The sequence below is a fragment of the Emydura macquarii genome, unplaced genomic scaffold (assembly GCF_026122565.2).
Source record: "Emydura macquarii macquarii isolate MOO-44397 ecotype Brisbane River unplaced genomic scaffold, CSIRO-AGI_Emac_v2 contig_3278, whole genome shotgun sequence".
NCBI lineage: Eukaryota > Metazoa > Chordata > Testudines > Chelidae > Emydura > Emydura macquarii.
In genome coordinates this window covers 248,187-264,121 of record NW_027133415.1, presented here as the reverse complement: position 1 = coordinate 264,121, position 15,935 = coordinate 248,187, and the positions used below count along the sequence as shown (strand labels likewise).

The window sequence follows — 15,935 nt, the reverse complement described above, 5'->3', positions numbered from 1 at the left end:
GATGGCTTTTTTTTTTTTTTTTTTTTTTTTTGTTCCCATTAAGATGTATTTTCTTTGTTCTCTTTGATGTAAAGTTTGTTTATTTTCCAGAAAGGCAGAGATTCACTTTTTGCAAGCTGGCACCTATTTTTCCTCCGATGCACATTGCCATGTATGAGAGAAAATCATTCTTTCTACCTTACAAATTATTCAGTTGGCTGTTACCTTGGACAGAATTTTTATTTGATAAACAATAAGATATTGTGCATGGTAGGAAGAACCTTAACATACAGATCTCAGAGCAGAATTAGCTAGCCAAGTGTGAATTATAGTGAAATCTACCTGTAAGCAACACTCATGAACTAATAAGTCTCTAAATTGCAGTAGAACATTTGGGAGGCAAGATGGTCTGGTAGATAATGGGATTCAGAAGACCTAGGTTCTGGTCCCAGCTCAGCCAATGATTCTCTGCATAATCTTTTCTCAGAGATATTGAATATCTCCACAACCCCAACTGAACTCAGTTGGAACTGTGGATGGTCAGCCTCTCTAAAAATTAGGCCCTTAAAGTTTTTTTTTCCATGCCTCAGTTTGCCCATCTGTAAAATGGGGATAATAATGCTTATCCTTCATGCAAAGCACTTTGAGATCTATGGGAAGAGTGCTGTAAAAGAGATAAGAATTACTATTCCTTATTGCTTTAAAGCAGTCATTTAAGATGGGGCATTGCCTTCTGGAGGTGACCCTGTGTTGCAAGATTCACAGTACATTTCAGACAGAGAGAGGCTACTTCATGGCCTTCCCCTATTCCTGTAAAATGTGAGCTAGATCCTGACACAATCTGGATTTTTATTAGCCTGAAACAAAGAAAAGTGCATCTTAATGAGGTCTTCAGAATGGGCTCCTTAAAGGGCTGGGGAAGATTTGATTTCAAGCCAAAGATTGTTCAGCTATTAGCAGAAGTGATTGATTATAGATTTCAGCTGTTCTGTTACTTTTGTGTTTACAATATTTATTTGTAGTAATTTACTGCAATACATAGGATTTCCTTATTTTTGTACTTTTCATACCATTTTTCTTAGTGTGGTGTTGTCCTTCCAGCTTCCCTATGGCATGATTATTATTCCTACAAATAAAAATTGTTCCCCAAGACATGACTTTTATCTCTTTGGGTTTGTTTGGTTCTTTTCAGATAATTTAAGAAGGTTTTGATCACTCGCAGAGAGACCCATATGGACAGATCACTAAGGGCAAGTCTCAGCCTTATACAAAGGATCCAATCCCACAAAGAATCCACACAGACCATTCCCCTCTGTCTCCCCAAGTTCAGAAAAACATATGTCTCCAGCAACAACCAACAGACTAACACTTGCACTATGAAGCTTGAAATCAAGAATTTCTCTGATCTCGTAGAACCACCTAGTGGTGAAATTTGAGGGCTATTACCTGTTGGTTTTAACTGTGATGGCTTGATGGATTTTTAAATGCAATATGCCAGGGTGTGCCTGTTTTTCTATCTAGCATCCAACTGAATTTGTCTATTAAATGGGCACTGTCAATTTCTGGACTTGAAGTTCTTCGGAGCTGGGACACCCTTTAGTCTGTTTTTCATACTGGATGGAGTATAGATGTTGGAGCTTAATGAAAAACCCTAATTTAGCCCCAAATCAGAAAACTGCAAAACCGAACACCAATAATAATGTTTTAATTTTTTTAAAACGCCAACAGGTTTTTTAAACTACCGTTCAGCTGCACTGTTTGCAATCCACACATTGCAGTACTGAAATGTATCATAAAACATAAATGCTTTGAGCAGGTGACTAGATGACCTCCTGAGGTCCCTTCCCACCCTGATCTACGATTTGGTGATAAGCTGATTTCTTAGGCCCACGACTGTCTCTATGACTCCTGGCCTAATGGCAATTTCTTCTTATCAAGACCAGCAGTATGGCCCACGGCCTGGTGCACTGAACTAGGACTCAGGAGCCCTTGGTTCTATTCCTGGCTCTATCACTGGGTGAGCTTGGGCCTCGATTTCTCTGTCTGCAAAATGGGAATGATGATACTGACCTTCTAAAGAGCTGTGAGATCTATGGATGAAAATGCTATATAAGAGTTAGGTATTACTACTCAACTTTGAACAGCTTTTTCTAGTGCAGACCTTTTTCTAGCTTGACTTTTTTCTTGCATTTGTTTAAATATTTTTAATCCGCCTTTTGTTTTAAAATAAATATGTCATTAGGATGTGCCTATTTCTCCTCCGCCCCCCCCCCCCCCCCAACACACATAAAAAGAAAATATGAACAGAATTATGTCTTCTAGAAGCTGGTGTAAATAAAAAATTACTCTGTTGCTGAAAAGTAAGTCAGTCAGAGTCTGCTTACCCTTGGTACTTCAGCTGTCACACTCAATGCTTAATTTGTAATGAAAGAGCCACCTGGCCTCAAGCAATTAGGTACAGGGACTCAAGCCATGTTTTTACATTCATAACTGATGCGGCAAGCCCAGAGATGCTGGGGCTATGAACTGCCAAGCCTACAGGTGCACTGATCACACGCACGCTGGAAAAACTGTGGGTTAAAAACAAAACAGACACAACTGAGGTAGTAGTTTGACCACCAGAGGGAGAGCTTGCGCTGCCATGAATGTTGTAGTGTGTGGCTAACTACAACTGCTTGGTAATCCATGCAAAAACTCTCTTTCCTAGTGCTTGCCACACTGGCTTCATGCAAACCTGCCTGAGAAGCACAGCTTGCTTTCCTATCTGCTGTTGCTTCACCACAGGTCATAGGAAGAAAAGGAAGAAAGTTTCCATATTCATGTATTCAGATTATTCTGGGGTTGGAGTTTTCAAGACTGGGGCAGCTCCCGCAGCGCTCATGATGAAGCTTCCCAGGCGGTGGTGGTGTGTGGTTGGGGCACTGTAATCGTGCCGCATCATCCTCTGATGCTTTCGTCTCTATCCACTGCTGGAGGCAGGACCCTGGTCTTCACGGCCCATTGGTTTCTGCCGCTGCTGCAAGTCTGACAGTGATAATTGCATCACGTCTTGCTGTCAATCAGCATGTAGCATTGTGCGGGGCACATTTTCCAGGGGCGTAGGCACCTTTACAGTTCAACTGGACGGGAAATAGCTGTGCCACTATAAATGAATATTGCTCTTCATAGGGAAGAGACGTGCAGCCCAAGCACCTCTTGCTGTGACTGAGCCACATCTCCGAGCGTCTCAGCCTGTCTCCACTGCAAAAAAGGGTGTGTTTGCAAATCCCAGTGGAGGAAAGACACATGTAATTTTTACATCAATGTAGGTTAAATCCCAAAGGGGGGTGGTATAGGGGTGACCTCAGCTAGTTACACCAAGATAAAAACTACCTGTGGCTTGTCGCCACTATGATTTCACATCAAGATAGCTACCTCAGTGTAAAAAACTTTTTTTTTTTGCACCGAAGACAAAGCCTCTGTTGCCGAGAGACTTCCCTGGAAAGTCCAGGAGTCTGCAGGGCACGGTGGGAGGCAGTACGCCGCATGATAAAGTAGGGGGATGTTAACATCAGCTTGTGAAACTTTCGTGGGTGAACACGCTTCTGTTGCTTTAAGACTGGTTGCATCAGTTCAGCCTGAGTATTTACTGACATGAGCTAAAGTGCTCTGAGCCGGGATTGGACTAATACAGCGTCCACGCACAAAGCTGCACCATTTAACTTATCCTGGATAAAATGGCATCTTTGGTTTAACCAGCACCACTTTGTGTGTAGATCACACCTTAGACTGACCCCACATGCTCAGGAGTAAGCCTGTGCTAGTGTAGCTGGGAGGAAGGCGCAGAGGCTTATGGAGGGGCAGTGCTGGGCAATACAACCTGTGTCTGCGACTCAGTTTATTTATTTTTCTTAGACACAACTTCCCATCAGATAAAGCAGATGGCGGTGAGGTCACCTTACTCAGGGGACCAGCCAGGAAGCTAAGTCAGCTGGTGACTAAAGGCAATGAATGTTTTCAGCTGCTTTCTGCTGAGAGGCACACGTTATTAACACTAGCGTGACACACAGTAGCCCTGTGGACACAGCTGCAGCGACAACCCCGCTCTTCCAGTTGTGGGTGTCTGAACGGCTCTGCCGACGCACTTCATGCACTGCCTGCCCCCCACCGCTACTATTCCATGCCTGCCTCTCACAACTCAGGCCCTTCGCCCTGTCCGCACCAGTGGCAATTCCTGTAGAGAATTTCCAGTGAATATATTTACCATGGTGGGTTGGCGACTAGGATTTGAAATGCTGCAATGGGATTATTGGTGTCCTGGTTCCTGGTCTTCCAGTAGAAATCAACAGCAACAGAAGGATCCTCCTGGGACTTGCACTCAGCCTGCTTGGAACTCCTATTATTCTACCGGCCTGGCACAGCTCTATCCCTGCACCTGGGTTTTGAGTGGCAGCACCCGTTTCTTATTACAGCCCTGCCCAAACTTACCACTTCTGCATTGGCGCCTCTCTCATCGGCTACCCCACGCTTAGCCGCTGTCCCTAGGTGCTGGCTTTTCATTTGCACTCAGGTCTGGCCTGAAGCACGCTGGCAGCACCAGTGAGTCAAAGCAGCCTGGGGTTGTCTGGAACTGGCTCTTTGCACAGCCATGCCATTGCCCCCGGAAGCACCCGCTTTAGTCCTGGGACCCTGGTACTGCTCTGCCAAGCCCTCACCCTGCTAGGCTGTGTCACTCTATCTCAATCCTGACCTGCTACATCATAACGGTCCCTAAAGATCTATGGCACATGTCTCAAAAAGGAAACCCAAAAAGAATATTCCTAAAAGCCCTCAAATATAGCCTATGTTTCCTTCCTCCTAAGTTGGTGAACCATGCACACTAATAACTCCCATACTTAATACAGCAGCTACCCCACTCATCTGTTTATTGTAGCCTGCCCCAGCAAGTGCAGGTAAATCTGTTTCTGACGGTGCCAGGGCTAATACCAAAGGGAGAGTAAACGTGGGATAAATAAGCCTCTATTGTTGTCAAAAGCAAACCGTGATGTACAAAATATTGAGCAAATCCACCAGCTGGCACATAACGGGGCTGCAGAGGGCTAAGGAGGGGGGGGTATTTAAAAAGGTATTTAGATGCCTAACTCCTAGTGGAATCTCATCCCAAGGGATGTGTAATGAGCTATTGAGCCTTTACAGGCAATGTCTCAGCTGGCCTGCTCTTCTGAGCTGTTTGTGGGCGCTTAGACAGTTGATTGTAACGTTCCCGTCTGGACTTGAAAGCTATGAGCTATGGTCATTATTTAAAAATTCACCCTTTGGCCTCTCTCCCAGATTCTCTTTCAAATGAGTTAGGGCTCACGCCTGCTCCAATTTTTCCCATTAGGAAAAATTGTCTAACTCGAAGGGTAGTTAAGCTCTGGAACGGGCTTCCAAGGAAGGTTGTGGAATCCCCGTCACTGGAGGTTTTGAAGCACAGGCTGGACAAACACCTGGCAGGGAGGGTGTAGATTTATTTGGCCCTACCTCCGGGCAGCAGGCTGGCCATCTCGAGGTCCTTTCCTGCCCTACATTTCTATGATTCCAATGAGCCTGGTGGGAAGTTTTCCATTGACTAGACCAGGAACTAGGATCAAGCCTGAGTGCAGAATAGCTAAAATGACTGGGGCAGGGCAAAATCCCTGCAGCACTGATACCTCCATAGAGTAAAAATAAGTTCTCCTATCTGCCCAAGGATCCCAAAGTGTTTGAGCTACTTGCAAACCCCCTGATCTAGGTAATTATTCTCATGCTCAGTAACTGGTACAAACTAGAACAGTCAATGGTCCTTGGGGCCATGAGCAATCGTCAGAGCTGGCTGGGCACACAGTGTGTGCTTCCATTTCTGCCTTGCTTCCCGCTGCTCCAGCACATTAAAAGGAGGTAAATTTAGACTGCATTATGGTTCCATCTTAGCTGTTGCTGTAGTTGGCACAGAAATGTTATTCCATTGCCAAAGGGAGATGTGACTAGAAGATGGGAAAGGTGGGGGGCCAGAAGGTGGAACTGAGGTATGGGGAAAGGGAGAGAAAGTAGGACCAGGAGATGGAGAATAGGAGAGGAAGGGAGGGCAGGATATGGGGAACGGGAGGTGGGGCCAGGTGATGGAGAATTGGTGTGGGGAAGGTTTCCATGAGACTATCTTTATTAATCTGTGGCTCATGCAGTGATAATGTGTGAGAACCCACTGCAATTGCAATACCCCTCCCTGGGCGTCACCCTTGCCACTTAAGGCTCTACCTTCCACAGCCAGCTGGGGGCCAAGCGGGCGACATCCCCTGACTCAACCCTTGTGCCATCACCACAAGACCATCCTTCCGGTGCCACAGTTAATGAGCAGGTCCCACACCACATTCACATCACATCCCGTGAGCTGGCTTTCATCTGTCCACCCTCAGTCTCTGTTGTACATGTTTTGCCGCTGGCACAATGCAAAGCAAGATTCAGGGGGCTGGTCTTTGTACCTGATTTCTGAGAGGAGGATATTTTAAATTATTCTCTTTAGCTTTGTCAATCCTCTTTGACAAAGCTAAATGCTTTGAAGACTAGTAGGGCTTAGAATGTCAGATCTATACACCAGAAAAACACTGACAGGTGTGATGAACTCCACCTGACTCGCAGGAACTATCCAATTATCCCTCATCAACGCAGGCACTTACCGGTTTGCAGATCAGCCAAGCAGCCTGTACTGTAGAATGTGCTGCAGCTGGGAAGCCTGTAAAAGTGCCAGAGGAAATAAAAAATGAAGAGAAGGAGCAAAACTTCACCCAGCTCCAGACCAAGAGGAGGGCTCAGCCAACAATTCAGCCACGTCCAAACCTAATTTTGTTTCCAACCTCTTAGCAGCTGCCATGCTACCTGGAGTCATGGAATGACAGTCTGTCCCAGGACCCAGTTCTGCAGTGAATCCCTACTCAGCAAAGCTGAAAGAGTTCAGTCAGACTTCAGCATATGGTTAAGGTTAAGCACATGCATACACACTTGGCTTGACTATTTCTAAATGCTTTGTTGAAACGGGAGGCATGTATTATACAAAACAGCTATAAGCTACAGACACAAACAAAGAAGTTTCCACACAGCTTGTGTTCCAGTCTTGTCACACTGTTTGGCCTGCTATCCAGCACACAGAGACACCTGGTTGCTGAATAATATAATACAGCACCCTTTTTTCCCTTCACAGCTGATAGTAAGGGGTGATGTAGAGTTCTTCTCGCTCCCAGATGTGCAGCGCTGATCAGCTCACTATCACATCCATTTGAGGGGTGTAGCTGAATATCTCCTGCAGAGGCAGCCCTCCACTGGCCAGGACATGGGGGGGGAATGCAGAAAGTCAGAGTCACAGCCACACACTCCTCCCTTCTCCATGGGCACTGTCACGCACTTCCTGGGAGTAGGTAGTGAGCAGGCTGTGCACGTCCTTTACAAGAGGGGGAGAAGGCGCCCTCCCGCTTCACGCTACAGGCAGATTCTGCCCCTAAGCAGCTTGCCTAACACCTGGTTAAATCACTGGGAGACTCAGGACTCGCCCGCACACGCCAGATCCTCCTTGAACATTATCGACATTGTCACTGACTCTCCTCTGCCTGACACCGGTGCAAATCTGGAGCAAGTCCACTGAAGTCAATGGAATTTCACCAGTGCCGGTGCGATGAGAATCAGGCCCGCTGGGGCTTGTTTAAAACGGCAGTGCCTTCGGGCTGTTAAAATCTCACATGAAGAAGCTAATTTCCATGGCACCTGTGTAGTGCTGGCAGGGGGCTGCAGAGCAGTGGGCAAACGGGGCATCGCAGACACTAAGCGGGGGCTGATATGAACATTCAGACTGGGCTGCGTGGGCCTGCCGTGCAGCGTTGTTCGGGAGCCGCCCCATGGTGATGGAGGCCAAGAATGTCTTGGCCACAACGGCTGATGCAACACCTGGGGAAGCTCCCGGAATGTGCGGGGGAGGGGCGCAAGGCCACCCACAGCCAAAAGCCCCTCCCTCACCCGAAAGGGAGGAGCGACCGAACCCAGGGGGTTGCACGAATAATGGCAGGGGACACCGCATGAGAGAAAGAGGAATGGGCGTGAGGGTCACAGGGTCATAAATTGGGAACCGGAGGGGGACACTGAAAGGTGTCTAGGGAGCACAGAGGAACTCTGCCCGGAGACGGGGGGGGCAAGGGAGGAACGGAAATAGGCCCCCCCAGTCACAGAGCACCTCCCAGCTAGCCTGGCTGGTGAGGGGGGTCTTGCGCCTTCGTGGGGCCGTGAAGGGGGTGTGCGTAACGGAAGAGGTGGCGGGGGAGGGGAAAAACTGCCGCCGGAACCTTCAGAGAAGGTTCTGGAGGCGCCAGCTGAAAGCGGACCCTGACCAAGGAGATGTGCACTAGGGTCTCCCTGACGCCACAAAAGGGGGCAGGTGTTGGGGAGAGTGGTGAACCGCCTGTGCTCACGGCTCCATAGCGGAGTCGCCCGCTGATATCCCCGGTGGGCCAAGGTGGAATACAGGCTGGCCTACCGGGGCGCCTCGCCGTCCATAGGTGGTAAAAAGTCCTAGCACTTGGTGTCAGGGTAGGACAGGAGGGTGAGGCACTGAAATGGAGGGCGCATGAGCGTGTACAGAGGTGCCCGTGGTGCAGTTCAGAAACGAACCAGTTGCAGGCTGCGCAGCTGGCTCAGAGCTGAGGCAGCAGGTGATAAACATTGTGGCTAATTAAAACGCCTGGCAGCCTAATGAGCATGTCAGGCAAAACTTTCTAGGAAACTGGAGGGCTGGAACATGACAGTATAAACCGTCTCTTCTCAGCTTGTAGATACTGGACAGGGGAAATGAAATGTACCCAGAAGTGGTGGGTCAAATTCTCTGCTGGTGTAATGTCATTGACCTCAGTGGAGTTACACCAACAGAGAAGTTCAGCCTGTGTCTTATACCTTAGCTGCATTTACAGAGCCACCCGGCTCAAACTGAGTAATTGGTTAGAAATCCAGAAAGACTTCTGTGTGGGAAGAGATTGGAATGACTGGGGCTGTCTAGTAGTGAAAGGAGACGGAGAGGAAGAGACATGACAGAGGTACACAGAATAATGAATAAGATAGAGAAAGTGGAGTGGTTGTTCCTATTTTCCCTGTCTCATCGCAGGAAACTGAAAGGCAATGAATACGAAACAGATACAGTCATATCTACTTGTTTTCATAATGCATATGGAACTCCCTGCCACTAGATAATAATATTGATGCCAAGGCTTAAAACAACCAAACAAAAGGTTTGGGTATTTACACAGATGAGAAAATTGTGCTATATCAGGAAGCATAAAAAGTAGTTATATAAATCTTCCTACTTCACGGGATAAGGCAGCTCTGAACGGACAGGGTTAGGAGGAAATATTCCCAAAGGTCTGGTTTTTCCCTCATTTTCCTTTGTGGGGATCCTCACCCTCTTCCTCTGAAGGTGGGTTTGTGGCTAAGGGCTTGTCTAGACTTGGAAATTGGTTCTGATGAACCTGAATTTTTTCAGGGGAAAAGTGCTTTGCATCAACACACAAAAGATGTTTCCTCGAATTGTCTGGCATCCCAGCCTGGGGCATCCGTGAGGATTAAACCCAGGAGCTTTGGAGTAAAAAAGGCTTGACTACGAGCTAAAGCACCCAGGGCCAGATTTACAGAGGTATATAAGTGTCCAGTGGAAGTTTCAAAAGTGCCTAAGTGAGTTGGGTGCCTAAACCCTTGTGATTTTCAATGAGACTCGGATGCCTCACTTAATTAAGCACCTACGTCCATTAACATGCAGGCAGCAATAGACACAGAAAACCTACGGGTGGTATAGCCACTGGAGGGAGCCACCTGAGACTGTGAGTTGGTTGCAGGTGGACCCTGTCTAGTGACTTGCAAGGAGAGGGTTAAAACAAGGACCTGGGGAATGGTGTGTGCTCCTGATGAGGGAATTGGCGACAGCTGGGAGTATTGCCCAGCAGCGGCCCAGTATGGGTTGCGCTCAGGTGGAGATGGGATTGCTCAATCAGGAAGGGGAAAGGCGGTTAGGGCAGTGAACCTGCGTGGCTGTCAGGCTCTGAGGATAAAGCAGCGGACAGAAAGCTTGCTCTGGTTCCTGTGTTGGTTCAGGTAAGGTGGTATTTTGTTTACTGACTGGGGGCGATGGGGCTTGGCTGCTTCCCCTAAGCCAGCCCGGTTCTGAGCAGCCCTGCTTGTTCTGGGTTGGATTCTGCCTCCAGGCTGGCCTCCCGCTGGTGGCAGCGGGCTGTTGTGTGGTGGTGGCGGCGGGGGCTGGCATGGGAGGGTGTGAGTGTGAACTATGGCACACTTGGTGGAGGGCTGTGCTTTCTGGGGTTTGCTGGGAACACTTGCTGTAACTCAGCGGCCTGGGGGTGCAGTGTAAGCTACCCCATAATTGGAAGGGACTCTCCTCTCTCTCATTCAGGCGGTGGGGTTTCTTCCCCTTCCTGGAGGGGACTGTTCTAACTGGACGGTCTCTTATTAGGAAAATATTCCAATCCCCCACCCCACGAAGAGCCTCAATTTTCCTTTTTTAATTTCATTCCTTTCCCCTTCCCTCCGCCCCTTTTTTTGTTCCCTCTAAACAAGTATCAAGTGGCCACGGTTAAAGTTGGTTGCTCTGTCCTTTGACTGTAGCCAGCCAGTAACAGTTAATCTGCTCCTCTTCGGCAGACTAAGGGCTTGTCTATGCTTGACACGCTACAAAGTGATGTGCTGGTTCCCGTCCTTACAATCTTCTCTAAGTGGCACTTGCTCACAGGGCTGCTGGCTTACACCCTAGGCTGGGTGCCTGGCTGGAATTTTTTGGGCTAAAAGGGGTTTCATTTATGCCTAGGAGGTGCAAGTGACATTTCAAGCCTTGCAACTCTGGTATCTTCAAGACTGGTGGTTGGTTGGCTGGATAGAGCAGTGTCTGGTTTGCAGGGGTTGCCTGCTGTTCTTCCTATAGCGCCTTTCTGTGAGCATGGGGCTTTGCGGACGCTGAGCACAAGGTGAAGTGCTTCTCCGCAGACCTTGCGATCCAAGATCCCAACTGGGTGTGCCTGAGGTCTGATGAAATGGGAATGGTCTGTAATGTTTGTTCATTCCTATGCATGCTTCAGGTTCCCTCTCTACTTTGCATTGCTACCCTGGGAGTGAAAAAGCATTAAATCTGCTCTTGGGGCAGAACCAGGAGGATTGTAGCATTTGTGTCCCTAATGGTCTGGGCTGGAGTAGGCTGTAGGTAGTTGAGGGAACTCACTTAAACTGACCCATAGCAATAGAGAATCTGGGAAGACAGTGGGAACCACTATTTTCCCGTCTCCCTTCCTCCCCCTCCCCAAGCTCTTGGCTGGGAAGCAGAGCAAAGACTCCAGTTTAAGATCAAAGGGGAAAGGTGATAGGAGTAAGGGCGGCCCAGATCGTAGGTGCTGTGGGGATCTTCCTTTGTGCACCGCTTGTATCTCTTGTAGAACAAGCCCGCTCCTTGCTGAATCAAATCTTTATGCTGGCAGAACTCTCCTGGTTTCAGAGGATTATGCCCATGTACTGAACAAGGGCTCCAGGATCCAGGCCAGTGCATTTAAGCCAGAATATTTAAACTGCTTTGTCTGCTTGTTCAGACTTCCAATGCAGTTGGGCTTCAGAATGCAAATAAGTACTGGAACCTTTTAGGAAGGGAAAAGTCTCCCTTTTTTGCCAGCGGTCATTAGGGTGCATTAACAAGAGTGGTGTCTGGTATTGATCAAACCACAAGAAGCTGCATTTGTGTAAAGGCCTAGCTTTAACCTGCAAAAGAGCCAAGACCATTCCAAGTGCAGCTTGCCATGCCTCCAGATAATGGAAATCCTGTTAAAAATAGATGTGAAATGGCAGCATGTCGTTCTTCAAGGAACCAAGGACGCTCCTTGTGGTGGTAGAGTAGGAAGTGGAAGTTAGTCCAGCGAGGTTACGTTCTGACTCCTTAAATTCTGTCAATGCTCACTTTTGGATATGGTGTTCTCCTCCTCCCCTGAAACTGAATTTGCTGTTGCTGTGTGTGGTTAAAGAGCTGCTATAGTCCACCCTAGGGGGGCTGCATTTCAGGAGTGGGCGGTGGAATAATTCCTGTAAATAGCTTGTAGGTCATCTTTTAAAATACTAGGGCTCACTTATGTTTATACGGTGCTTTTCTTCCTGACTTATGGCATGCGGTATAAACTGCAGTGTCAGGATACTTATCCTGTTTTAACTTTTAACGTAAGTATTGACCCTTTGAATTTCTAAAGCACCTTTTTTCTTAAGGATCAGAGTGCTTCCCTAATATTAAGTATGCCTCTCCATACCAATGTGAGTCAAGGAAGGGTTTTCCCACTTTCTAAATAGGGTAAAAGAGTCACAGATAGGGAAACTGAGGCAGAAATTAAGGCCTGGTTCCCAAAAAGGTATTTAGGCATGTAAGTGGCTTGGTCAAGGGTATACAGTATGTCAATGGCAGGGTTGGGATGGGAGCCAGGCTGTTGGGGGGGGGGGGTGGTTTGAAGAACTCACTCCCCCACTCTTGGTTTGTGTGGGCTAAAGCAGGTCTCATAACAAAACATTTCTTTTTGCTAAAGAGGGAAAATATTTGCTCTTCTGAGTGGGAGACTTGGTACAACACTGGTAATGACTCAATTTAAAAAAAAAACCAGACCCTGGGATTCTATTGCTGCTTTAGAAGCTTCTATTTGGCTGTCTGTTATGAGTGTTTCAAAGGAAACCTGCTTCCAACACTTAGTTCATTGAGAGAGATCTCGGGATCAGCTGCTAAGGTCAAGCGTCTCATTACCCTGGTTCCGGAGACGTCGCAGCATTCATTCCAAGTGGATTTTGAAATCTCCATCTCGGAGAGCCTGCATGACAATGTGATGCTTTTCTGTGAGATGCTGCAGCCATGTCCCCTGGCTTTCTCCTCGCTTCCTTGTCCTCTGTGCCAAAAGAAGGCTGGAGTGAAGCCCTTAAGGAAAAAAAACTGCAGTGAGGAGCATGGGATGCGAGGGGAAATGACGCCCGGGTGCTATAGCAAACATAGCTGGGTTGGGATGTTTCAAGGAGTCCAAGAGCTAAGTGCCTATTGAAGTTCAAGGGTGACTGGGCACCTAATTCTTTTAGGGCTCCCTTGAAATCCCAGCCTGGGCTTCTAGGGTCTACATAATACAACTGCTGTGGACCTGTCCAGCTAATATTGGGGCTCCCCAGGTTTACATGGGACTGAATCCTGATGATCTGGCTTTGGGCAAGTGGCACCTGCTCTTACACATGGATATACTCAGAGGGAGGAAGGGGCAAGTGAGTAAAGGGAAAGGGCTGGGGGTGGCAGGGAAATTAAGGAGCTGGCCATCAGGATTGACTTTGCCTCCAGAAGTTTCAAATGCAAAGCCACTCCTGTCCTGCTTTGAACCGTTCACTGGGTGAGGTGGTGCACACAGGAGGTGCTCAGATAGGGCAGACTACCGTGATTCTCCATAGGCCAGTCCTGATTCACCTTACTTCAGCTGCAAGGGTCTCCTACCTGATCTCCCACTCCAGAAATGAGCCCTGTTCGTTTCCCACTCTTCTGTTTCCTCAGTGATCTGGACTTGTGTCCGGCTGCAATAATCTGGAGAGCACAGCACAGCACACCCCAGATTAACATGATCCTGATAACTTAATGGAGCATAGTCTGCTTTGATACACCAAGGCCCTTGGCCTCCTGGGTTTTGTTCCCAGTGGCAGAGCTGTGAGCGAGTCTCTCTGTGCCTTGGTTGTGTTACCTGTCAAATGGGTCTAGGACTAACCCGGGATGCTGAGAGACTCCATATCGTAAAGAGTTTTAAGGCCCTTTGATGGCTATGGAAAAGGCAAAGTATAATTAGTACAGTGGCTACTGAGCCGCATCTTGCATGCGCAGCAGCCTGCAGTACTTGCATTGCATTAACCTTCCAGATCCTGCTCCACTACAAAGCAAAGGCAACTGAAGTTACTTTGGTTTGCAGGACTTCTAGGTAAAATAATTGACATATTTAAAAATATCTTGTACTGTAGTTTCCCATGGTGCCACAAGATGATGCACGTTACAAGATAAATGGAAAGTTGCTTTGAGATAATTTGGCCTGGCAGGTAAAAAGCAAACCAATGACAGGGAAAGTAAATGGAGTACAGTTCAGATTTGGGAAGATGCAACATGACCAGCTGAATGGAAGGCTAAGGCTTTAGCTTGAATCCATGTGCCTTGCTCTTGAATTGCAGTACGTACCATGTCTTGCAGGGCTCTGCTTTCATCCGCTTGCCCCTTAATCAACTGTTTCTGCAGGAAGCAAATGCTAGTTTTGGAAACGTGTGTGTGTGTGAGCAGCGCTCGGATTCTATTTCTCTGCATTGCATCTTTAAAGATAGAACAGACTCTGCAGCTGGCAAAGATTAGTAGCTATTCTGTGTTCGGATTAATACAGACAGTCAGCAGATGCATAAACTCTGCTCTGTCTGGAGAATGTAATTTTAATCTATTCATCTCTAGTAAACAGATGTTTCTCCCCACTGATAATTCCAGTTAAAAAGACTTTAATTTTTGAAATTGCCTGCAATTTGATGGGGTGAATTCCTTGGGATGTCTCGTTATTCTCAGACCAGGTCTGAGCACACTTCTCTGAGCACTCCGCCATTCAGAGACACTGTAACCAACTCCCTGTGCCCTAGCTACTAATCTTATTGTCAGTGCCTTTCCTTGATATTCATCCTAACATTTTTCTTTTCCTAGATTAATCCCACTGTAGTGTGATGAGTGGAACTGGAGAAAAAGGATCAGGTATGTGGGACCATAAACATCAGACTCTGCAAATAACACTGGTCACTCAGCATGTCAAATAGAACCTTATTTTTTTACAGATCTACCTGCTTGTGGTAGCACTCATGGGTAATGACACACCCTATTCCTAGTCTAACTAGGAATATGTTTAGCTAGGGAGGTCACCTGAAAAGCCACTTCACAAAGGTCCACCGCTTATTACAGAATTCACTGCTCTCCGAAGTTCGGCGAGCAGCAGAGAGAGGCTTTCAAAACCAAACTTCTCTGATTTTCAGGAGGTTTCTAGGTTAATAAAGGGCAGCTGATTTAAACATTGAGCTCTTCAGGGAGAGAGCACAGCATGCAAGTCTGCTGTGACGGTCTGCATTGACCTCAACGCAGAATAGCTGCTGGTCTTTGCCAGCAGCAGAGTCCTTCAATTTTTAAAGATGGGGTGTGCACAGACAGTCAACGGTCACACAGTTCTTCAATGGCTCTGACATTTTGCAGTGATGTGTGAGTACCATTTATTCTATGTTATGTTGTTGCAACAATATCCGGGGCAGAGCAGAGACTGGGCGATTAGACCCCTAGGTTCTAGTCCCAGCGCTGAGAAGGGAGTGGATTGCGGTACAAATGGAAAATTAACCCTTAAAACTTTAAACTTAACTTGGTGGCCACACAAATGTAAGTGTTTAAATATATCTAGGACTAAAGGTCATCTTCCCAGAACCATGCCTGATGGAAAGTGGCTTTTGACTCTTTTTTCTTATATTGCATCTGAAATTATTCTCCACGAAGTTGTTAGTGAGGAAAAAGTCAAAATGTATCTTGATCATACAAGCCAGGAAACTTGGGCTTAACCAAGTACGTGAATAGCCCCACTTGAAATAACTGGCCCACTGAACAGCTTTAGGCGCTTAAGAACAATAATTGGCTAGTTTACAACAGGGAAATTAAACCCCAAAAGCTTATGTTAAGGCTCAGAATATAACCACTCCAAAGCCAGATAATGCTACCAAGGCAACCCTGAATTTCTGACTAACATGGCCAAGTGGGACATATATTCTATTTTCTGTTCCTTTTCTTAGAGACATGTCTTTGACATGGTGTGTGTTTAATATACTAAAATAAGCAGTCAATGTTATGTAAGTCATTGTGTTTATATTTAATCGTTCTTCACAAA

At 47.0% G+C, this 15,935-nt stretch overlaps 1 long non-coding RNA gene across 2 annotated transcripts in view; it reads left to right on the top strand.

The window, feature by feature from the left end:
- The first annotated feature begins 9,975 nt into the window (after positions 1–9,975).
- The window catches only part of LOC137142887 (uncharacterized), a 215,560-nt gene continuing 209,600 nt past the window's right edge, over positions 9,976–15,935 (top strand). The window contains exons 1-2 of one of the 2 annotated variants that reach the window (XR_010917029.1): positions 9,976–10,095; positions 14,723–14,770. This is a non-coding gene — a long non-coding RNA (uncharacterized lncRNA). Of the gene's footprint in view, positions 10,096–13,182; positions 13,276–14,722; positions 14,771–15,935 lie in introns of those variants that run through there. The other variant, XR_010917030.1, reaches the window with a different exon arrangement.